Source organism: Mesocricetus auratus, unplaced genomic scaffold, assembly GCF_017639785.1.
Source record: "Mesocricetus auratus isolate SY011 unplaced genomic scaffold, BCM_Maur_2.0 Super-Scaffold_100013, whole genome shotgun sequence".
In the NCBI taxonomy this organism is placed as follows: domain Eukaryota; kingdom Metazoa; phylum Chordata; class Mammalia; order Rodentia; family Cricetidae; genus Mesocricetus; species Mesocricetus auratus.
Genome location: NW_024429196.1, coordinates 62,640,116 through 62,654,975, shown reverse-complemented (window position 1 = coordinate 62,654,975; position 14,860 = coordinate 62,640,116). Strand labels below are relative to the sequence as shown.

At 43.9% G+C, this 14,860-nt stretch overlaps 1 protein-coding gene and 1 long non-coding RNA gene across 4 annotated transcripts in view; one reads left to right on the top strand and one right to left on the bottom strand.

The window, feature by feature from the left end:
• The window catches only part of Adtrp (androgen dependent TFPI regulating protein), a 91,654-nt gene that overhangs the window by 40,247 nt on the left and 36,547 nt on the right, over window positions 1-14,860 (top strand).
• LOC121143627 lies at window positions 4,605-8,802 on the bottom strand. The gene is made up of 3 exons (XR_005880891.1): window positions 8,741-8,802; window positions 5,730-5,854; window positions 4,605-4,793 (listed from the first exon to the last, which is right to left on the bottom strand). It is a non-coding gene; the product is annotated as an uncharacterized LOC121143627 (long non-coding RNA).

Below are 14,860 nucleotides of genomic sequence, written 5' to 3'. Positions count from 1 at the left end.
TTTCCTACAAGGACTACCAGCTCCCTCCCTCCCTGAGTCCCACTCTCTATGCTCATGCTTGGATATCGTCCAGTGAGTTGTGATGGTGATGCCCAATCCTAGTGACCTTGATAAGTAAACAGCCATATGGATGGTTGATCATTTGGGAAGTGAAGAGCTGGATAATAATGTACATCATATCCATGAGCCAATTATTAATAAATAGTAAGGCAGATAGTGTAGCCAGGAGATGTTTAAATATTTTTGTGCCTGCACAACCTGGAAAAGGGTGTTAATGTTTTTGCCCCTTGCCCTTTGACTGTTGTCATCACCATCCCTTAGGGAGATCAGGCAAGAGTCAAAGGAGATAGGCAGGCCAGATTGTGGGGCAAAAAGGAGGACAGCCCGCCCTGGATAAGACACTGATGTTTCTCCTCACTTAATTGGAAAAAATCTCTGCATAGCCATCTCAAAAAACAAAACAAAAACAAAAAAAAGACTATCATCTAACCCACTCTGAGTTTCCTAATGAAACTACCTCCAAATATCCTGCTTCTCTTCAACGTTGACTCCAAATTGAGTGTTCATGGTTGCATCTCTTCCCTTTACTCCAGACTGTTGCTTACTTCAGATATTTTCTGTCCTTACTACTAGGATTACTGTTCAATCCTAGTCTGATGCTTCAAGGATGCTCTTTGTCAAATTCTCATACAATGGTGGTTAAGGGCTAGAGAGATCGCTCAGTCACTAAAGTTGTTGCTGGACAAGAATGAGTTCCATCCCTCCTCCCACATAGAAGGGCACAGTGGATGTTCCTGTGATGCTAGTGTTGGGGAGTTAGACAGGTGGATTCCTGGAGCTCATTGTCAAGCAGCTTAGCTGATGAGAGAAGCTCCAGGTTCAGTGGTACACTGTATCTCAAATTAAATGAAGTGGTATTCTGGCTAGTTTTATGTCAACCTGACTGGAGCTTTGATCATCTGAGAGGGGGAACCTTGACTGAGAAAATGACTCCCTAAGATTGGACTGGAGGCAAGCCTATGGTTCATTTCCTTGATCAGTGATTGATGTGGGAGAGCCCAGTCCATTTTAGGTGGTAGAACCCCTGGGCTGGTGGTCCTAGTTTCTATAGATAAGCAGACTGAGCAAGCCATGAGGAGCAAGCCTGTAAGCAGCACATCTCCATGGTCTCTGCATCAGCTCCTGCCTCCAGGTTCCTGACTTGGCTTGATTTCCTGTCCTGACTTCTTTCAGTTATGAACAGTGATATGGAAGCATAAGTCAAATAAACGTTTCCCTCTCCAAGCTGTTTTTGGTCATGGTGTTTCATCATAGCAATGGTAACACTAGGACAAGTGGAGGGGCAAATGAGAACGATGCCTGATAGGGACTTCTAGCTTCCATGTGCATATGCACACGTGTGTGCTCTCATGTACACATCTATAGGAATATGTATGCATGCCTATGTGTACATAGATCCTCCACACCCCAAAAATTCAAAATATTACATAGGGATGAAGAAATAGCTTCGTGAGTAAAGTGTTTGCCACACAAGCATGAGGATCTAGTCAGATCCCCAGATCCATGTAATAAAACCTAGACACTGTAGCACACGCCTGCCATCCCAGAGCTGGAAAGACAATGACAGGAAGATTACTAGGACTTGTTGACAAGCCAGTCTAGCCAACCAGTGACCTCTGAGAGACCCCAAAACAAAAAACTAAGGTGGAAAACAATCAAGAGAACAATACTATACTGACTTCTGGCTTGTATGCACACACAAGTATAAACGCACACATGTACACACATGCATGCATGCACACATGCACACATGCCAGGCATGCAGAGAGAAAACAAGAGAAAGAATGAGAGTAACAGCGAAAGGTATAGGAAAGAGAGAGGTAGCTATTTGGTACTATAATTCATATGCAGAATGATTTCCAAAGACCCGAGTATGAATGCCTGGGGCCTTTCTGTTGGCAAAGGGTGAAACACTGAAGAGATGGGTACTGGGAGGCCTTGGGGTTATTGGTGAGCATGCTCTTATAAGGGATTTTGCAACCCTAGCTTCTGGTCTCTTTCTCCTGGCCATGGGGTAAGATATTTTTCTCCCCATGCTCCCTGACATGCTATGCCACTTTTCCATGAGTCCAAAATGCAGTTTAGTGAAATGGTCATCAAAAGGAACCTCTACAGCTGCGCACCCCTGATAAACATTTTTATCTTCATAAGCTGTCAGCTCAGGCATTTGGTACAGTAATGGGAAGCTGGCTAGCTTACTGGGTCAACTTGTCACAACTTCCCATTTTACCAGTGCCCTTGTAAGACAACCTGAAGAAAATGATTCGGTGCTGGGAAGCTAGGACCAGAGGGATGACAGGCAGTTTCCTGGACATTTGGCCTAAGTGTTTCTGTGTGGGGTCAACCTGCTCCCTGGAGTAATTTCCTCCCCGGGCCCCCCCACTCCCCCTCCCCGCACTGCTCCTCCTTCCCCTCTGCCGTATAATAACTGACATCACCAGAGCCCCGTGCTACTGAAGTTTTCTTTACAGCATCCCTTAAGCTGACTTGATGCTAGCTTTCTTTTTGTAATAGTTTTCTTGTCGTTATCCGTGTGCCCAGTTTTGTGGCACTCCCCTCTGACACTGTGTTTCCAGATGCTTCTAGACTGGGTCTTTGTGATCTTCTGGCTGACAGAAAATTTGTCATCCCTGTAGGAACCTTCAGAACTGACTGTCACTGTTGTATTGAATAGACATGTCCCTGTCCCTGCTACATTTTCAGTCCAAATACTGACCTCAGAGGGATGTTTGCATCCACACAGACAGGCTGCCTGAGCTGGTGACAGCCTGGCTGTCTTGGGTGAAGTAGATCAACACGATTGTGTTATTGCTGAGCAGTTCTCCGGCCTTCATAAAAGAAGGAAAAGAACAGCAAAGTATTCCTTCAGGGTTTGCCAGGCAAGCATTAACTCCTCAGGTCTTATCTAAATGCTTACTAAAGATAGAAGCAGAGTAGACAGATTTAAATAGCAGGAAGAGGACTCAGTAACTGAGAAATAAGGACTCCATCCTGCATTGGAGGGAGCTGGGAAAGCATTTCTCCTGAAATCAACCTGAATTGTTCAAGTTGGAAAGAGGAGTGAAAGAGATCAGAGTTCCCCCTAAGCTCTGCTGCATTTGAAAACCATGCATAATTATCTAAAATGTGCCCAAGCACTTTCCAAACAGTCACAGACTGCAGAAATGGAAGTCATTATCATGGAAAATATGAGAATCCCAGCCAGGACCCATCAAACTACTTTTTATCCACAACCACAGTCTGAGACCCATACGGCTCAGTAGGTATGAATAGAGCTTAGAAACAACCTCCACTAAGAGAAAGCCTGTTCTCTGGCTCTTTGTATTACAGGAAGGGACAAATACGGCTTCTTAGTTACTGGATATGTTGTCATTTGTTCATCTGAAAATAATTATTAAGCACTGTTACACTCATGGTGCTATTAAGCTTGGAGTGTCGTGTCCCTCTGGAGGACACGTGTTGATGGGTGGATGGACAGGCTCTTTGTTTATGGTGCTCCTGAGGGGTGACTGGATTATGAGATTCCTGAGTTTGTGGTTGAGTGGACTCTTAGGAGATGGGCTGACTTAGAGGAGTGTGGAGTGTGTCTTTAGAGAATGTCTCTTGTCACAGGATACTGCTTTGGATTTCCCTGCTTCCTGGCTGCTATGAGGAAAGCAGCTTTGTTCTTCCCTGCCCCCAACCTTCCACCATTATATTCTGCCTCACCACCATGGACTAAAAACATGAGCCCAAACCAATCCTTCATCCTTTAAATTGCTGATCTCCTGCACTTTGTCATAATGAAGGAATTTAAGCAACACAGATGTTGTGAGCAACATTTGACAAAAGTTTTGGCAGCCAGGGATTTGGAATCCTAATTGAGCACAGGGAGGTGGGAGGGGTGGGGGAGGGTAGAAAATACTAACACAAAACACTGGTTTCGATGTTGACATCGAATTGGTATATGATTCTTGACTGAGAGGTATGACAGATATTTGGTTTACTAAGAACCAGTTAGTGACTCCTGAGGAGTAAAGTAGATTTATCATGGGCATCTCAGCCACAGATGACTGCCTTGGTTTCAAGTTCTTATAAATTCCTCTCTCTCCCTTCCTGATTCCTCTTCCATCCACCATTTTTGGACACAGGTCACCCACAGCCTAGACATGTCCCAGTGTCTCCGTGTTTTCAAATTTCCATGGACATCCCCTGTGAATATGAGAATCTTCAAGCCATTTCTCAGGGATAATGCACAAGTCCATTAAACGATTGCCCTGTTTCAGAAGACTCCAACCCTCAATATTCCAGTGGGTGCTGGACTCAGGATAAGAATATCCAATACATAAACAATGGGGCCTCATGTGATGCCCAAATATGTAGCTCAAAACACAAGGACAAAAATCAAGAGATATTCATTTAAAAATCAAAATCGTGTGCTTAGCATTGTTTTTTATCTTAATGGAATATTGTGAGACTCATGAGGCAAAGCTGTTAATATTAATGAATTTAAGATATAGACATTGTGTCTAACAACTCCAGATACCCTCCACATCATAAAAGGATTGACAGGCAAGACATTTATTTTCATGTAAGGAGAGGCTTAAAAAAACACCTGAAGTGCACTGCTTTTTAAGGAGAGATTGGTTTAATGCACAGTTTGAGAGGCTGGAAGTCCAAACAGCATAGCAGATCCTTTGGGTGAAGGCTCCATGGAAAGTGATGGGCAGGTATGCAGAAGTAGATTCTGTCATCTACCAGAAAGCCACAGAGAAAGTCAGAAGTCACGTGCTCTGGAGAGACCTCCAGAACCCCAATGACATAAGAACTCCCGCCTTCTAGCCCTCATTCTTGAAGGTCCCTCCACTTTCCACGTCACCACGCATGGGACCAAACTTCAAACATGAAACCTTGAGGGTCACATTCAAATGATATCCAACTCATAGCCATCAGCCCTTTGGCCTCTAGGATTCCAGGAAGTAGGGTATAGACTTCTTTGGGGACCATCACAAAGTCACTACTCTTTATGATGCTAACTCTAATGCATATTCTCTCCCCAGTTTGCAAAGCTGCTCCAAACAATGCAGATAGTAAGGGATTCTGTCTATACAAAGGTAGCAATGTTATTGAAGCTTGTGGCTAGTGAGCGGTGGTGAAGTACTGTCTTTTGAAAAACGCACACACTACCTTGGAGAAGATAAGGTACTATGTAATTTGGCAATGAGGCTATGGCACAGGAGAGAAAGTGACAACACAAGAAAATGACAATTGGCCTGGGAAGGAGAAAATTGAATCTTGAAGGATATTGATAAGGGTGCGATGACATTCTCATATGTTGATAATGCCCATACATAGTTTAAGTTTTTCCAGAAGCTTCTGCTCCCTCTTTTCTTCAGCTTCTCCTGCTATCCTTGGCTCACTAAAGTGAACCTTGTTTGTCAGCGTCTCAGCAAACCTAACAGAAACCTTTCATGGTATGTATGCCACTAGTGTGGAAGCAGCTGTGTCTCTCCACATGACATGTCCTGAGTGTATGTGCCTCTGCATCTCCTCCTCTATAAGGGCACTGGTTCCACTGGCTTAATAGTGTCCCGAGACTCAAGTGGCTACACTATTTGACTTAGTACAGCCCATTTGGCAAGAACAGAGTGAGCAAATAAAGGGGGGTACCTTGGTGATAGATCACTTACCTAGCATGCAGAATGCATGGAGTTGGGGTTGGGGAATCAAGAGACATAGGCAGGAATGCTGAAGCGCTTTAATGCCAAGACCTTGTTTTGTTGATGGTGGTGGTGTTGGTTGTCTATTGGTTATCCTGTAGTCAAAGGAGATTGACATCAGGTTTTGAGCTTGGAATTGTCTGTGTCCATGAGTGTTAATAACTACAGAGTTAAAAAAAAAAAGTTCGGGTATTTAGAGGAGCTGCGATGGGGAAATCTCATCCTGACCAGCTAGTAGCTCTCCCCAAATCTCAGGTTCCACATTCATTTCTCTTTCTAGTAGGAATTCTGGAATGAGATACTACATTATTTTTGTCTTGTATTAAATCTTGTTTTCCAGAGAAAAGAACAAGAAATTAAATTCTATTTCTATAACATTCTTAAAATAGCAATTTTGATTCTATTCTTAAACGGATATGGCATTTGTGAACATTCGCTTATGTTCTGCTGGTGACCTCACAGTGCTAGCTGCTACCAAGTAGTGATGATTCATCATCCCCTGTGTTGCTTCCTGGAGACATAAATGCGGTGTAGAATCCGAACTAATACGCCTCCACATCTCCATGCTCAACACCTCTGAAGGGGAACAGAGGAGGAAGTTGAAGCTCAACTGTGACAAGCTAGATCTAGCTCATGACCCTGAACTGTAAACATGCTTTCTTTGACACTTTTATATTTAATGTATCTTTTCCTCAAGGCACATCAATCACTAGACAGAGAATTGTTTCCCTTCCCTGCATAATCTTTATATGAAAACATGCAACGCCTACTGTATGCGTGTTTTTTTCCTTTATTCCTTGATTTTACTCTTAATTAAACTACCTTTAGGTAGTTATATATTTGCTTATAAACATGAGAAATTCTACAAATATTCTGTGACCTTTTCCCATTTCCACCAGGGTATTAGTGTGTGTGTGTGTGTGTGTGTGTGTTCCTGTGAATTCCTGTGGCCTTGTGTGCTGTGATATGCATATAAAGGTCAGAGAGCCACCTTTGGTATTAGTTCTCAATGTCTACTGTGCTCAAGGTAGGGTCTTGCTGTTTAGCTCTGTGTGTGTGGTTCTGAAGACAGGGTTCTTTTGCTCCTACCTCCATTTCATAAGGATGCTAGGATTACAGGTGTGCTGTACCATGCCTAGCTTGTATGTATATTCTGGAGACTCACATTTGAGCAGTAGGCACATACCCATAGAGCCATCTCTTCGGTCACCCTGTCCCCGTGCATTTTTAATGTGCTACCTATTGAATAAACTATGAAGTATCTTTGAGTCATAAACTCAAGAAGCAACCATTTCACAATACCTCTGATCCCAATCTGTTGTATCATTAAATCCTAAAATGTTTTCTGGCCATTTTCTACTCTAGATTAGTGTTTTGATCTAATTCTTATAACAGAATATTGGAGACTAAGAAATTTGTAAAAGGGGGTAGGTATTCAGCCCACACTCTTGGAGACTGGGACGTTCAAGATTAGGTGTTTGTACCTGGTGAAGGCCTCATGCTGCAATATACCTTGGCACCCATGATGGATCTGCGTGAGAAATTGGTGGCCCAACATATATAGAGAGAGGCAGGTGAACAGACACTTTTTAACGGTGGGCTCAAAACAATCAATCCACTTTTTCAAGAGCCGGCCTAGTCACTTGAGGAAGATACGAATCCTTCTCAAGGGACCCAACACTGCTAGGTTGGCAACCAAGTTTCAGTAGGAATTTTGGCAGGAAGGAGGCATATTCCAAGCATAGTAATGGTGTTTACATTGGAAAAAGAAACTGACTTAAACTGTGAGCCATAATCAGTGCTGGGAACCTTCTCTTGTGATTCCAGGGAGAATGGCATTGGTGAAGGCTGTGGGTGAACACTCCTGTGGCCACACCACAGGGAAGAGCCTAAAGCTATGGGTGTTTAGGGAGCCCCAACAGTTAACCACACCCTGACAGTTTTTTGACTGAGGGGTCAGGCCTGATCACAAGGGCATGGTTATGGGCAGCATAAAAACATTTCTCGTCATCCTTTGTTCCATTTTGCTTACTTCCTAACCTAAGGTGTGTTAAACAGTCCTCTAGCATTCACCTGAGAGACCGTGAGAAGGCAGATGAGTACACCAGAAGCTAAACTTGACTTTGTGGGCAGTTACTTGCATGAGAAGAACCACACCATACATACAAACAGCATCTAAGAATGACCTGCCTCAGAGTTACCGTCTACGGCTGGCTTTTTGTAGCTAGAATCAATCAGGCATTCACTGGGCCTGTTTTCCTCCTCCCTGGAGAGCGGAAACCAGGATGGCATCAGCTTGCCTGTTTTGTTTTGTTTCTTTCAATACCAATTCAGAGACGGTCCAATTTGTGCAGGAGTGGCCTGCTTTCAAAGTTCCGCTGATTCTAGGTGTTTATTAACAGGCTACTTTCAGACAGATCACAGATTTTAAAAAATTCCTAAATCAAGGTCAAAGGTTTTCAAAAGTCATCAAAAACATGGAGATGCCTTCTGAGAAACTGCAGGAATTTAAGTAATTGGAATCGTCCAGTGTGTTGGAGGGCTTGCTAGAGGGCCCTCCTCCTGCGTGACTCAACCAAGCCTTACTTCCATGGCAACCGTGTATAATCCCTCAAAAGGAAGAATGACTTCGCTGGAGTCTACCAGGAGGCAGACACTTGAAAAAGAAGAACCTGGACCTCTCTGAAATACCAAGAGACAAAAATAAAAAGCTAAGTAGGTAGGAGAGACCAAAAGTCCCATAATCTGGAAACAAGTGAATGCGGACAAGCAGGCAGCCCGGTGTGTGGGCTGGGCAGACTCCCCAGCCAGACTTGAATGGACACCCCACCCCCTTCCTGACGAAGCAGCCAGTACAGAAATGCCATCTATTCACTCTCATTGCTTAAAAACCCCTCAGGCGGCCACTCCAGTGACTGCAGTGGAGGCTCAGCCTTGAGCATGGCGGCTGCCACCCCTCACCCAGTCCCCACTGAACTCACCTTTGCCTTTTCCATCTCCTCAGCCCACCTCATACCACTTGTGCCTAATTGGGAACTCCACCTCCCCTCCTCCCCTTCTCTCTCCCTCCCCTTCCTCTGGGTGGATTACCAGCCAGTAGAATAATCCTGTTGGGCATTACCCAGTAGCCCTCTGGATAGTCTTAAAAGAATTACCCAAGGATTCTGGTGCTGCATGGATGGATGTTCCATGGTTGCCTGCATGGATTCTCAGTGGTCCAGGCTTTGTGTCCATGCTTTGGGTTCTCAACTTCCAACTCGTCCTTTCCATCCGTTTTCCCAATCCATGACCTAAGCATCTCACATTTGCGCAAAAGGCCTTGCTTTGCCATCCCCTGTCTGAATCTCACCAAGTCTTTTTAAATCACCGCTAGCCTTCCTGCCACTGGTGCAGTGGTTGGAATGTTCCCTCTAAGTCCCATGTTGGAAACAGTCCCCAGTGCAGAAGTATTAAAAGGAAGGACCTTAAGTGGTAACTGGGTCATGAGAATGCCACTCTTGATAAATGCGCCTATTGCATTGAGTAAGAGCACAGCTACTTGAACTGTGGCAATGGGTCCCTAATAGAAAGATGAGTTTGACTTTCCTTCTCTGCCCTTACTGTGTTCCTTCACCCCCTCTTCCATCTCCTTTTCATAGGATGATGTAGCAAGAAGATCCTCAGCAGATGCAGAGCCTTCAAGACTGGGCTCCCTAAACTTGAACACTAAAAGAAATAAGCTTCTTTATAAGTTGCACAGGCTCTGGTGTTGTGTTACAAAGACACTCACCAGGCTAAGATGACTGGCTTCTCCCCTCCCCCACCATCTTCACATATTTGAATCCATTCACTTCTAAATTGTTTTGTTCAAGCAAAGCTAAAGAGAGGTAGGGAGAGGGGCACAGGCAAGAACTTTCTCTGGGACGCATAATCATTATAAAGCATGGGAGAGACATGAGTGTGGCCGGATTCTAAAGAGTGGTAATGTCTGCTCTAGTTTGGGGCTCTCTTCTTAAGGTCAGGGACTCTGGAGTGCCGTGTGAACACCTGTGATCTGTGGAGTGTCGTGAGTACACCTGTGGTCTGTGGAGTGCCGTGTGTATACATGTGGTCTGTGGAGTGCCATGTGTACACCTGTGGTCTGTGGGGTGCATGTGTACACCTGTGGTCTTCGGGGTGCCGTGTGTACACCTGGCTCTTTAGGGTGCCATGTGTACAACTGTGTTTTTTTTTATCAGCTATGGACTCCACACATTGCTAGTGAGAACCTCTACTAATGTAAAACCCACAGGTATGTGGTGAACTCTCGCTTCAAAAAGCCAATTATCAAGCTGCAATGATCTTAACACAAAGGAAACAGTGACGCTCACAGTCCCACCAGGAAAGGTAGACAGACAGGGTCTTCTGCTTGTAAATACCATTATTGCTTGTCTTTTTTTCTTGGATCATGTGACTCTAGCAGATGATCGTACCATGAGATTTTCTTTTTTATCTATTTCATGCTCAACAATGAATATTCCTTGGTAGGAATGATTGGCAGTGATATTAAAACACTTAGCCTGTCAAATAGCATATAATAAAGGTCTTTTGTCTCCAATCAGCACAGGGAGTCTAGTTCAAGGCTTATATGTGGGAACATTTTAATTAATATGCATAGTTATACTGACATATTTTAAAATAATACTTCATAATCCAGTGTCAGAGTTGGTAGCATTAAATTGTCATTGTGAGCTTGGCAAGAAAAGCTGCTCGAGAAATATTTGTCAAAGGATACTGGCATCTGTAACAGGGTAACAGGACCAACAGAAGGTGGCCATTGCATTTGGTAGCTGTCTTTTTTTCCTTTTGGCATTTAGGTGTTGGTTTCTAGAATATGAGGTAAATATGGGGACATCATTACATACAAGTCATTAGGAAATGTGTTACATGATGAAGTGATTTCCATTTCCATGACTGTCCTTACACATGTGTTAAAGGTCTGTTTGGGCTAAGAGATTGAACAGGGTAAACTAGGGATGAAAACATAGAAGCTCAGCCATTCCCCAAAGGCCACATCGAAGTCAATGAAAGCAATGCCTCTCTGTCTAAGCCACAGAGAAATAAGCGATCTCAAGTACACACAAGTTTATATTGATTTCATGAAAAAAATTGACAAGTACCAGGAAACCTTGATTTCCATCTGTATTAGTCACTTTTCTTAGTTGCTGTAACCAAAAACCTGACTGGAACCGATTTAAGGGAGGAAAGATATATAAGGACTTACAGTTTGAGGGGACATATGACATCCTTGTGGGGAAGGCACCATGGCAGGAGCCGTAGGATAGCTGACAGTCAGGAAGCAAGGAGTGACCAGAAAGCGGAAGATGGGCATAAAAACCCAAGGGTTATTTTCTGTGGTCCTCTTCTTCCAGCAAGGCTCCACCTCCTAAAGGTTCCAGAACCTTCCCAAATAAGGTCGCCAGCTAAGGACCAAGTGTTGAAACACATGGCTGAGCCTACAGGGGAAGATTTTTGCAATTCACAATGTGATGGTGTTTCTGCCATTGTCTTGTCTGGTTTTGAGGAAGTTGTTAAATTTGTCTGAGTATTGGATTCCTTAGAACAGGAGAAGTATGTTGACCCCTTTTAAGCCTCAGAAATGTTACGGAGAGTAAATAAATGTTATAAATGAGAATGGGGAAATGACTCAATGGGTAAGGTATTGTGCAAACATGAGGACGTGAGTTCAAATCTCCTAATACCCATGACTTCACACTTCTGTAACCCAAGTGGTGGGGGAAGGGAAAGCAATAGAGGCAGGCGATCCATTGGGCTTACTGGCCAGCCACTAGCTGAAATGAGGGACCTTGTCTTAAAGATAGATAGATAGATAGATAGATAGATAGATAGATAGATAGATATGGAGAGGAAGACGGCTGTTGTTAAGCCCTGGCTGTACATATGTAGACATGATCAAGCCCATATACACATACAAATGCCCCTGGCTCCTGAATGAACACATAGGGATCACACACTTCACACAATGAGCAACTGAGGCCGTGGTGACTGCTCCTGGAGAAACTCCATGGTGGCAGCTCATGGAGACACAGTGAGCAACTGAGGCCATGGTGACTGCTCCTGGAGACCTTGGCTCTCATTTAGAGCATCTGATGGAGAGTTCACTCCTCCAAGGGAGTTTCCCTGATTTCACCATTCTGTGTTTAAAATAATTACCTGAACTGTCAGTCCTGTAGGCTTAGACTCCTTGAGTAGATTTACGTTTTTCTCAGTGAATCCCGACACCACATGATCATAAAATCTACACTTCTTTCTGAATCATGTTCATGATGGTTTTAATTTTTTTTATACTTTTCAAAACTCTCTGTCTCTGCCTCTCTTTTGCTCTGTCTCTCTCTCTCTCTCTCTCTCTCTCTCTCTCTCTCTCGTGTGTGTGTGTGTGTGTGTGTGTGTGTGTGTGTGTTCCCATGTCTATGAGTATGGTTGCACAATACCATGGCGTGTGCGTGGAGACGACAACCTTAAGTTTGGACTCCCCCTCTACCTTGCTGGAGACAGCACCACTTGCTCACCGCTGTGTACACCGGGTTAGTGGTGGGCAAACCGGAAGCCTCTGCATGCTTGTCTCCACTTCCCGTTTCCCTGTGGGAGTTCTGGGATTGCAGATACCTGCCACCATGTGTGGCTTCTGGGAATCTGAACTCAAGTCCTCGGGCTTTAAAGCCAAGCACTTTCTCACTGAACCATGTCTCCACACTATTCCTTTAGGTTTTTTTAGAGTTAGCCTACAAAATAATGGGTTTTATTGCAATAGGGAGAAAGGTATCCATAGTCAAAGGAATCCAAATCCAAAGTGATCTTCATCTCTGCCACATAGTAGAATTGCAGCCCCAAAAAGAAGAACTCTCACTAAGAAAAAGGCACCTCAACTATTGAATAAAACATTTTTTAAAATCTTTCTAAATGCTTGGCTTACATACAAGAAAGTAATGGAAATTTCCCAAAGTTAAAATAAAGCAGAGAGATAACAAAACTGTGAGATAAAGGCAATATTTGAAGAGATAATTACTGTTTTTTAGAGTTTAGGAACAATGAATCCTCATATTGAAGAAGTAGGGAAAAAGAGTTCCACACAGGATGAGGAGGCAGACAAAAACCACTCTTACTAGGCCACACGTCTGATGCTGCAGACACCCAAGATGAAAGAAAATCCTGAGGGCACTCATTAGTGGGACACATCTCCAAACTTACTCCAGTTTGGAGTCTTACAGATTCAATTAATGAAGACTAGAATTAATTGGGAAAATGCTTAAGTACCAAACATGTTCAGACTTTTTTAATTTTTATCCTCTAAACAATCAGTACAGCAATTATTTACATAGAATTTATATTGTGTTGGCCACTGTTAGTACTCTAAGGGTGACTTAAAGTATAGAGGATGGTGTACACAGGTTCTAAGTAAATGTCATGTTTCTTGAGCCATCCAGGTGGCTCTGAATAAAGGTCCTTGCCACATGGTAAGGTAGAAAACTGACTCCCACAATTTATCCTCTGACCTCCACATGCACACCATTGTACATGTGTACATGCACACCCCCTCCACACACAATAAATACATAGATTGCAAAAAGAAAAGAAAATGTTGCCATATTTTAGAACAGTAGTTCTAAATTGTGAGTCATGACCACTGGAGGGGTTGCATATCAGGTATCCCTTATATCAGATATTTACATTATGATTGATAACAGTAACAAAATTACAGTTATGAAGCATCAGCAAAAATAATTTTATGTTTTGGGGTCACCACCACATGAGGAACTGTATTAAAGGGTCACAGCATTAGGAAGGCAGAGAAGCACTGCTTTAGACAAAGAACTTGAGTATCCAAATATTTTGGTAGTCAAAAGGATCCTGTAGCCAGGCCCTTGTGGACACTGAGGGACCAGCAAACTGTCACACTTGGGGATGGGTTTCAGCAGCAAAGATGGAATACTGGCTTCAAGATCCTGAGAAGTTAAAGGTAAGGAAAAAAATTTGATGTAAGACAATGTGGTGCTGAGAGGGTTGAATCTCCTATCTTGGGGTCTCGTCTTGGCCTGCCTCTAAGAATGTAGTGGGCAGACAATAGAGGTGCTCTAAGTCTTTTAGCTGCAGGAGGATGCAACCCAGAGAGCCCATGGGTATCATAGTCCTTGTGCTGTCAGCAGACTTTGAGTGCCAATCAAAAGAGGTGGCAAGTGTCTCTTAAAGGTGCCAACAGAGACTGTTGGCAAGAGATCCAACCCAGAGTAGATCTGCAGGAAGCAGGTGAGTCGTAGAAGTGACGGGAATGGCAGGCCTTCCATCTGTGGCACGTCTTCAAGGCTGGAGACAGCTGCAGGAACAAATTCCCTTCCACAACCAGAGCTTGGAGCCTTGAAATCAGTCTTCCTTCCTATAGAGCCTCTAGAAGACAAGCCTCCAGGATCCTGGCCCCCAACTAAAGCCAGAATTCAGCAGAGGACTGGACTCCACCAGGAATTGGGGTCTAAACTCTTCCCTTCCTCCTTTCATGTCTATGTCAATGAGACTGCCTCTCTAAGACTCCTGGGTCAAACTCTATAGAACCAAGTGGATTCTGATTAGATGAATAGGATTGCATGCAAATAAGGTGAAAAAACAGGACCAATCAAGGAAGAATTGTGTAACCTGGGAGAAAGGGAGAAGAGGGAGGAGGAGAGCAACACCCAGTCAGGTCTGGATCCAGTCTTCTGCTCCGGCTGTGGTCGGGTAGTAGGTACTCGGCTATGAAAAGTAGTTTTCGTAGGTTTAGGGTTAAGTCTGTGACTCTCTGGTCAGCTTACACTTAGAGTGCCTGATACATTCCCTCCCAGGAGCTAATGTTCCCTTGTCAGGGAAGCAGTCTGACCTTCAACCCTTTTAGGCTATCCTGACCCCCTCACCCATCACGCTGGGGCTCTGCCTGGCTGGCTTTAGTTCTTGACTCCTGGCTGCCTCTTCTCTGACAGCTTGGATCACAGGTGTCTCTTTACCCTCAGGGCTTGGTGAGCCCATTTTGGGACCCAACTAAAATGGCACATGATGGTAACCTTAGGACTTGGAAGGCTAAATCAGGAGGATTGTGA